Raw genomic sequence first — 10,497 nt, 5'->3', positions numbered from 1 at the left:
ATTTTCTTTGGTTTCTAAATTCTTCCTGAAAAAATCATTTTATTCTATTTTTTTTTTTTTCCTAAAGTCTCCCTGAAAAAAAAAAAAAAATCAAATCAGTGGGAGATTAATATTTACATTTGTGCTTCAGTGACAGTCCTGCGTGTGTGGCATCTCTCTCATTTGTTGCCACCAACAACAGAGTGTGTAACATTGTGCCTGATTTTCGTTGTGGTGTCACTCACCTGTAAAGGGGTAGCTAAATCATACTGAAGTTATAGCTCACCGTGTAATTTGTGTGACAGCAACAAATACCGTTAGTTTGTTTACGTTTTTAAAACAATGAGGAAGTATGGTGGAAGAGGTCGTGGCCGGGGGCGTTCATTGTTAGCTGGTAATGAGGGTAGTGGTAGTGGTGGAGCATCAGCTGGTCGTGGAAAAAAAAATATTGCACCTAAGTCTGGAGCTGTGGAGCCAGGTTCGTCGTCTGGCTACACAAGGCCTCGCACGCTCCCTTTTCTGGGAGTAGGAAAACCGCTTTTAAAGCCGGAGCAGCAAGAGCAAGTTTTGGCTTATCTTGCTGACTCAGCCTCTAGCTCTTTTGCCTCCTCTCGTGAAACTGGTAAATGTCAAAGCAGCGCGTCGTTAGTGGATGTTCACGGTCAGGGACAAGTCGCTTCCTTGTCCTCTTCAGCAAAAGCAACAACAGAGAAGAATGCAGCAGGCGACACAACGGGTTACTCCATGGAGCTCTTTACACATACCGTCCCTGGCTTAGAAAGTGAAACAGTTAACAGTCCATGCCCATTACAAGTTGAATCTGACATGGAGTGCACTGATGCACAGCCACAGCCAGACTACTATGCTGGTCCTTTGACTCAGACCACAACATTGCCCTCGCAGGGTGCTGATCAAGAATCAGACCCTGATGAGACTATGTTGCCCCATCACGAACGCTATACCACCGACCGACACGGTGACACAGACGAAGTTGCACACGAGCTACAAGAAGAGGTAATAGATGACCCAGTTCTTGACCCCGATTGGCAGCCATTGGGGGAACAGGGTGCAGGCGGCAGCAGTTCAGAAGCGGAGGAGGAGGGGCCGCAGCAGGCATCAACATCGCAACAGGTTCCATCTGCCGGGCCCGTATCTTGCCCAAAACGCGTGGCAAAGCCAAAACCTGTTGGAGGACAGCGTGGCCATCCGGTTAAAGCTCAGTCTGCAATGCCTGAAAAGGTATCCGATGCTAGAAAGAGTGCAGTCTGGCATTTTTTTAAACAACATCCAATTGATCAGCGCAAAGTCATCTGTCAAAAATGTTCAACTACCTTAAGCAGAGGACAGAATCTGAAAAGTCTCAATACAAGTTGCATGCATAGACATTTAACCACCATGCATTTGCAAGCCTGGACTAACTACCAAACGTCCCTTAAGGTTGTAGCACCCTCGGCCAATGAAGCTAGTCAGCAACGCAACATCCCTTCCGGCAGTGTAGGGCCACCATTTTCCGCACCACCTGCAGTATCTGTGCAGATTTCTTTGCCAGGCCAAAGCCGTCAGGGTCAGGGAATCACCAGTTTCGTAGTAGGAAACACTGCATCTAGGACATCGGTGGCAACAATACCATCTCCCACCGTCTCTCAGTCTGCCATGTCCACCGGCACCCCCGCTAGTTCCACGATCTCCAGCTCTCCAGTCCAGCTCACCCTACATGAGACTATGGTTAGAAAAAGGAAGTACTTAGCCTCGCATCCGCGTACACAGGGTTTGAACGCACACATAGCTAGACTAATCTCGTTAGAGATGATGCCCTACCGGTTAGTTGAAAGCGAAGCTTTCAAAGCCCTGATGGACTACGCTGTACCACGCTACGAGCTACCCAGTCGACACTTTTTTTCCAGAAAAGCCATCCCAGCCCTCCACCAGCATGTTAAAGAGTGCATCGTCCATGCACTCAGGCAATCTGTGAGCACAAAGGTGCATCTGACAACAGATGCATGGACCAGTAGGCATGGCCAGGGACGTTACGTGTCCATCACGGCACACTGGGTAAATGTGGTGGATGCAGGGTCCACAGGGGACAGCAAGTTTGGGACAGTTCTGCCTAGCCCACGGTCTAGGAAACAGTTGGCTGTAGCCGTTCGCACCCCCTCCTCCTCCTCTTCGTCCTCCTGCAGAAGCGAGAGCTCGTCCACAGACCGCAGTCGCACAACCACTCCATCCGCAGCTGCCACTGTTGCACACCAGGTCTCCCATTATGGGGCAGCTACTGGCAAACGTCAGCAGGCTGTATTGGCTATGAAGTGTTTGGGCGACAACAGACACACCGCGGAAGTTCTGTCCGAGTTCTTGCAGAAAGAAACGCAGTCGTGGCTGGGCACTGTAGATCTTGAGGCAGGCAAGGTAGTGAGTGATAACGGAAGGAATTTCATGGCTGCCATCTCCCTTTCCCAACTGAAACACATTCCTTGCCTGGCTCACACCTTAAACCTGGTGGTGCAGTGCTTCCTGAAAAGTTATCCGGGGTTATCCGACCTGCTCCTCAAAGTGCGTGGACTTTGCTCACATATCCGCCGTTCGCCCGTACACTCCAGCCGTATGCAGACCTATCAGCGTTCTTTGAACCTTCCCCAGCATCGCCTAATCATAGACGTTGCAACAAGGTGGAACTCAACACTGCACATGCTTCAGAGACTGTGTGAACAGAGGCGGGCTGTTATGTTTTTGTGGGAGGATACACATACACGGGCAGGCAGTAGGATGGCAGACATGGAGTTGTCAGGTGTGCAGTGGTCGAAGATTCAAGACATGTGTCAAGTCCTTCAGTGTTTTGAGGAATGCACACGGCTGGTTAGTGCAGACAACGCCATAATAAGCATGAGCATCCCCCTAATGCGTCTGCTGATGCAAAGTTTGACGCACATAAAGGATCAGGCGTCTGCAGCTGAGGAAGAGGAAAGCATTGATGACAGTCAGCCATTGTCTGGCCAGGGCAGTGTACAGGACGAGGTAGCGGGCGAAGAGGAGGAGGAGGACGAGGAGGATGATGGGGATGATTATATTTTTAATGAGGAAGCTTTTCCGGGGCCACTGGAAATTGGTGGCGCGGCAAGGCCGGGTTCTGTTTTTTTGAGGGACACAAGTGACGTGGATTTGCCTGAAACTGCCCCTCAACCAAGCACAACCGCAGATTTGAGAACTGGAACTTTGGCCCACATGGCGGATTATGCTTTACGTATCCTCAAAAGGGACACACGCATAACATGAATGATGACGATTACTGGATGGCCTGCCTCCTTGATCCTCGCTATAAAGGCAAATTGCAAAATATAATGCCACATGAGAACTTGGAACTAATATTAGCAACCAAACAATCAACTCTTGTTGACCGTTTGCTTCTGGCATTCCCTGCACACAGCGCCCGTGATCGTTCTCACACGAGCTGCAGGGGCCAGCAGACCAGAGGAGTTAGAGGGGCAGAAATCAGAAGTGGCGTTGGCCAGAGGGGTTTTCTGACCATGTTGTGGAGTGATTTTGCTATGACCGCAGACAGGACAGGTACTGCAGCATCAATTCAAAGTGACAGGAGACAACATTTGTCCAGTATGGTTACAAACTATTTTTCATCCCTTATCGATGTTCTCCCTCAACCCTCATTCCCATTTGATTACTGGGCATCAAAATTAGACACCTGGCCAGAATTGGCAGAATATGCATTGCAGGAGCTTGCTTGCCCGGCAGCTAGTGTCCTATCAGAAAGAGTATTCAGTGCTGCAGGTTCAATACTAACAGAAAAAAGGACTCGTCTGGCTACCCAAAATGTAGATGATCTAACCTTCATTAAAATGAACCACAACTGGATTTCAAAATCTTTTGCCCCACCTTGCCCGGCTGACACCTAGCTTTCCTATGAAAAGGTCTTGCCTGTGGACTATTCTGAATGCCTTTTCCAATCTCGTAATTTTCTGCACCTGATTGTCCAGCATACGACATGTTTACACCTCACTAAATGGCCAAACTCCCCACACGGGGCCGTGGTATCGACACTTGGCGACAGCACCCGTGAGAGTGCAGTTTGTCTGAAGAGGTGGGTGAGCCCGCTTTTGGTCGACGGCACTGCCACTGGGTCCCTCCTAGTACAATAAAGTGTCTCTGGCGGTGGTGGTGCGCACCCAACGTCAGACACACCATTGTAATATGAGGGGCCCTGGGCCTGTACCGCCGGCCACAAGACAGTTTCCCCCCACCCCAGCTCAAACAGTGCTCTACCACTTGCAAAATTATCTCACAGCTCCACCAATGTTTAGTCTATGCGCTGACATCCTTCAATGCCTGCCACTGACAATACCATTGTATTGACATTTTTGTTATGTTACGCCTTCGATGCCTGTCTGTGGTCACTCCTTCCACTAGGCCTCCACTGACCACACCACTGCTGCCCGTGTACCCCTGTAACCAATTTAGAATTGCCTACAGCCATGTGTTATTATTTTAGGCCTTCGATGCCTGTCTGCGGTCACTCCTTCCACTAGGCCTCCACTGACCACACCACTGCTGCCCGTGTACCCCTGTAACCAATTTAAAATTGCCTACAGCCATGTGTTATCATTTTAGGCCTTTGATGCCTGTCTGCGGTCACTCCTTCCACTAGGCCTCCACTGACCACACCACTGCTGCCCGTGTACCCCTGGAACCAATTTAAAATTGCCTACAGCCATGTGTTATTATTTTAGGCCTTCGATGCCTGTCTGCGGTCACTCCTTCCACTAGGCCTCCACTGACCACACCACTGCTGCCCGTGTACCCCTGGAACCAATTTAAAATTGCCTACAGCCAGCCCAATTTTTTTATTTTAGGCCTTCGATGCCTGTCTGCGGTCCATTCTTTCAACTACTACTACACTGACCAGGGCACTGCTGCCCGTGTACCCCTGGAACCAATTTAAAATTGCCTACAGCCATGTGTTATTATTTTAGGCCTTCGATGCCTGTCTGCGGTCACTCCTTCCACTAGGCCTCCACTGACCACACCACTGCTGCCCGTGTACCCCTGGAACCAATTTAAAATTGCCTACAGCCATGTGTTATTATTTTAGGCCTTCGATGCCTGTCTGCGGTCACTCCTTCCCCTAGGCCTCCACTGACCACACCACTGCTGCCCGTGTACCCCTGGAACCAATTTAAAATTGCCTACAACCAGCCCAATTTTTTTATTTTAGGCCTTCGATGCCTGTCTGCGGTCCATTCTTTCAACTACTACTACACTGACCAGGGCACTGCTGCCCGTGTACCCCTGGAACCAATTTAAAATTGCCTACAGCCATGTGTTATTATTTTAGGCCTTCGATGCCTGTCTGTGGTCACTCCTTCCACTAGGCCTCCACTGACCACACCACTGCTGCCTGTGTACCCCTGGAACCAATTTAAAATTGCCTACAGCCATGTGTTATTATTTTAGGCCTTCGATGCCTGTCTGCGGTCACTCCTTCCACTAGGCCTCCACTGACCACACCACTGCTGCCCGTGTACCCCTGGAACCAATTTAAAATTGCCTACAGCCAGCCCAATTTTTTTATTTTAGGCCTTCGATGCCTGTCTGCGGTCCATTCTTTCAACTACTACTACACTGACCAGGGCACTGCTGCCCGTGTACCCCTGGAACCAATTTAAAATTGCCTACAGCCATGTGTTATTATTTTAGGCCTTCGATGCCTGTCTGTGGTCACTCCTTCCACTAGGCCTCCACTGACCACACCACTGCTGCCCGTGTACCCCTGGAACCAATTTAAAATTGCCTACAGCCATGTGTTATTATTTTAGGCCTTCGATGCCTGTCTGTGGTCACTCCTTCCACTAGGCCTCCACTGACCACACCACTGCTGCCCGTGTACCCCTGGAACCAACATCAGAAAATATAAAAATAAGTATTTTGCTTATAAAAAAGAAAATACTGGAGAGATATCAAATGCAGACATTTTAACATTAAAAACAAACACATACAACAAAAATCTGGTACAGTACTAAAAATGGCCACCAGCTACAATAACTTTCTCCTGCAAGTAGTTAACTGAAAGGTTTTTTCAATTTTAAACACAGATATGGCATCCACCGAGTGTTGTCCTGTCGCGTCTTCTTTATATTATTGCTAAGAAGATGCAAAACAATGAAAATAATAAAATCATTATTTACCAAAAAAATAGAGTAAGTCAAAACCACATTGCAAATAAACATTCATTACAAATAAAGAAGCAGGGCGCGTCCGAGGGTGAGTATATACCTAATAAGAATATAATCACCCTCGGACGCGCCCTGCTTCTTTCCGACAGCCTTCCTTCCTAAGAATCAGCCCTTCCGTGGTGTAGAGAGAGGGTTTGTTACACTCCAAGGTGTTCCCCAGGTTGCCTTTCCTGAGCTTCGATCTTCCGGCTCTCGTTTAGTAGTTGTTGGAAACTACGCTGCATTAGGCCTACAAATCGGGTATGGGGTGTAGAGAGATGGTGTGTTCCACTCCAAGGTGTTTTCCAGGTTGCCTTTCCTGAGCTTCGATCTTCCGGCTCTCGTTTAGTAGTTGTTGGAAACTACACTGCATTAGGCCTACAAATTGGGTATGGGGTGTAGAGAGATGGTGTGTTCCACTCCAAGGTGTTCCCCAGGTTTCCTCGCCAATGCTTCGATCTTCATGCTCTCATTTAGTAGTTGTTGGAAACTACACTGCATTAGGCCTACAAATTGGGTATGGGGTGTAGAGAGATGGTGTGTTCCACTCCAAGGTGTTCTCCAGGTTGCCTTTCCTGAGCTTCGATCTTCCGGCTCTCGTTTAGTAGTTGTTGGAAACTACACTGCATTAGGCCTACAAATTGGGTATGGGGTGTAGAGAGATGGTGTGTTCCACTCCAAGGTGTTCTCCAGGTTGCCTTTCCTGAGCTTCGATCTTCCGGCTCTCGTTTAGTAGTTCTTGGAAACTACACTGCATTAGGCCTACAAATTGGGTATGGGGTGTAGAGAGATGGTGTGTTCCACTCCAAGGTGTTCTACAGGTTGCCTTTCCTGAACTTCTATCTTCAGGCTCTCATTAAATTGTGGTTAAACGGAACAACTGCATTTGGCGTACTAGTTGGTTTGGGGCCTACTATCGGTGTCTGCCACTCCTTGCTGTTCTCCTGGTTTCCTGTCCTGAAATTCCGTTTTCAGGCGCTCGTTAAGTAGTTGTTAATGTTAGACTGCATTTTGCCTACTAGTTGGGTTGGGGCCTACTATCGGTGTCTGCCACTCCTTGCTGTTCTCCTCCACTGAACAAAGCTGTGCCGCCTGTTTACTACGGTTGCCAATTTTGAACTGCATTTCGACTACTTACTGATTTGGGCCTACTCTCTGTGTCAGCCTCTCATTCCAGTTGTCCTCCACTGCAATGCCCCCTGGTTATTCCTGTGTTACCAATTTTGAACTGCATTTAGCCAACTTTATTCTTTGGGCCTATATCTGTGTTTCCTCCTCATCCTGCCCATTGCCCAGCCAGTGATAGATGAGTCTGCTGGTACATTGACCCATAACGCAACATTCCCCGTGCACGCTACACAACAACATTGTGACCCTGCTGAAAGTCAGGTTGCTCTTCCCGCATACCATACCACCTTACACAGGGACAAAGAGGAAGGTGCAGATGAAAGTGCAGGTTCCTTCATCAGGTGGGGGGAGGAATACTAGTTGGCGACGTCACTGGCACAGGGCCTCTCATAGTACGCAAAAGTGTTGCTGCCGGTGGGAGGCGCCCCCGCCGTGCAAACACACCGCTGTACTTTGAGGGGCCCTGTGCCAGTGCCAATGCCAACGAGTGGGCCCCCCCTGCTTGCTCAGGTTCACAGCACTTGCAAAGTTGAAATACTTACCTCTCCCTGCTCCACTGCCGTGACGTGGTCCAGATTTCCTGGGCCCACTAATTACTTGAACCAGCCCTACCCACCACAACTTTAGCCAAATGACCCCCAATTTCAAATGCCTTCCAATTATTATAAGGTAAATTACGCTTGACAAGCTTCATTAAGAAGAATGGATGGTTTTGACATTAAAATGGGCACTCTAGGTGTTTTCCTGGCCCCCACTCACTGCCGACTATGCTGCCCCATTGACTTGCATTGGGTTTCGTGTTTCGGTCGATCCCGACTTTACGTCATAATCGGCCGATTTCACTCGACCCGACTTTTGAGATAGTCGGGTTTCGCGAAACCCGGCTCGACTCTAAAAAGGTCAAGGTCGCTCAACTCTAGTCACCACTGCAGCCAGCCAGTTTGTGGGCTCGGCGTCACGTGCCGTCAACCTCTGCAGGAGCACAGAGCTCGGTGACTGACTGCAGAGGTGACGTTACCTCTGTAGTCAACACACCGTGACCGCAGTAGTGACGGGAATGCCGATGCTGGAATCCGGGGTTGGTCCTAATGAGTTTGTTATTTTATGTACTTTGCACTTACTGAAAGTGGGCAACCCATTTAACCACTTCTGGACCATCCATAGAATTTAAACATCCAGCTCCTGCTACGGAAGCAGGAGTCCGGCTGTCACACCCAGGTGGAGTCCCCTCAGAGAAGGCAGACACGGTTTATTACCATCTCTGCCTTCTCCAACACTGTACACATAGCACTAAACAAGTCCAGTGTACGCAGTGATAGGGAGCACCACCGGCGATTCCTACGCCGGCCATATGATCGCTGTTTATAAGGTGCGCTCAAGAGCTGCTGGGTCATTGGAGACCCCGGACAGCTCTGCTGTGCAGCCAGGAAGCTTGAATAAAACCACGCATGAAATTTAAATATTGCATTTCCCCCCTAAATGTTTTTTATGACCTTTTTGGGGTCTACAATCGTAAAATAAATGAAAACGAACTAAAAAAAAATTGCAGTGAATAAGGCTAGTTTCACATTTGCGGTAGAATCCGCAGCGTTTAATCCTCATCCGCAAGTGCAGGAAAAAACGCATAGAAACACGTATAAACGCAGCGTTTTATAGATGCATGCGGGGAACGCATGCTATTAAAAACGCTCCATTTGTACGTGTTTCTATGCATTTTTTTCTGCGTTTGCGTTTTTGGTGCGCAGGGTGAAAAATTTAACAGGAGAAAAATCTAGATAACCAGACAGCGCCAGTGGAACTACAGAGGGCGTATATTATGGGATCTCTATATATAGACCCTTGAACAGCTGAAATCTTCAGATTTTGCTCCTGTATGCTGTGTCATAATGGATCTTCGCATGGAGAGCTTTAATTTCAACCTGGATTTAAGCATCAAGCTGTTTCTTGCCTGTGTGTTTGCTTGGGAGCAAGACAGAAATCACGAAAGATTGAGAAGGAGGCGGCGTAGGCGTTTTTGGAGACACCCCATTATTGAATTACGTGAGAGACGTGGAGCCTATCACACGCTGTATGGCGAGCTTAATGCCAACCCGGAGAAATTCCAAGAATATACAAGGATATCGCAAGACGCGTTCCGGGATTTGCTTGCTCGTGTCCAAGGAACCATACGGAGACAGGACACCCAGCTCCGTAGAGAGATTCCACCCGAGGAACGTCTACTGGTTACATTAAGGTACGTTCCAAATCTAAACCAATGGCAGTCCAAATTTTGGGTGTTCAGACATGTATTTTTTGGGTATTTTCCTTTCTGTCTTTAGCATAACCACACCATAAATAGAATAGATTGTACATTTTTTTTTTTCTTACAGATTTCTGGCAACCGGAGAGAGTTTATCATCCCTCCACTTCCAATACTGGCTTGGAATTTCCACCCTGTCCAGAATAGTTGCGGACACCTGTCGGGCTTTGTGGAATGTTCTCCGGGATGAGTTTATACCCCTACCCACCTTGGACATGTGGCTTGAAATTGCGGAAAAATTCTGGCGTGTGTGTGATTTCCCCAACTGTTTAGGAGCGGTGGATGGAAAGCTGTTATGAAAGGCAATTCAGTACCACAATGGACATAGCGGTCAGAGCACATACAGTGATCTGACAATAACCCAAAATCATAGAACGAGCTCTGAGACGTGGGAACTCTGCAGACCGCAATCCCTAATCCTCTCCAAACAACACTAGAGGCAGCCGTGGATTGCGCCTAACTCTGCCTATGCAACTCGGCACAGCCTGAGAAACTAACTAGCCTGAAGATAGAAAATAAGCCTACCTTGCCTCAGAGAAATACCCCAAAGGAAAAGGCAGCCCCCCACATATAATGACTGTGAGTTAAGATGAAAAGACAAACGTAGAGATGAAATAGATTCAGCAAAGTGAGGCCCGACTTTCTTAACAGAGCGAGGATAGAAAAGGTAACTTTGCGGTCTACACAAAACCCTAAAGAAAACCACGCAAAGGGGGCAAAAAGACCCTCCGTACCGAACTAACGGCACGGAGGTACACCCTTTGCGTCCCAGAGCTTCCAGCAACAAAATAGACAAGCCTGACAGAAAAAATAGCAAACAAATAGCAAAGAAGAACTTAGCTATGCAGAGCAGCAGGCCACAGGAATGATCCA

The sequence above is a fragment of the Ranitomeya imitator genome, chromosome 4 (assembly GCF_032444005.1).
Source record: "Ranitomeya imitator isolate aRanImi1 chromosome 4, aRanImi1.pri, whole genome shotgun sequence".
Classification (NCBI taxonomy): domain Eukaryota; kingdom Metazoa; phylum Chordata; class Amphibia; order Anura; family Dendrobatidae; genus Ranitomeya; species Ranitomeya imitator.
This window is presented reverse-complemented; position numbering follows the sequence as displayed.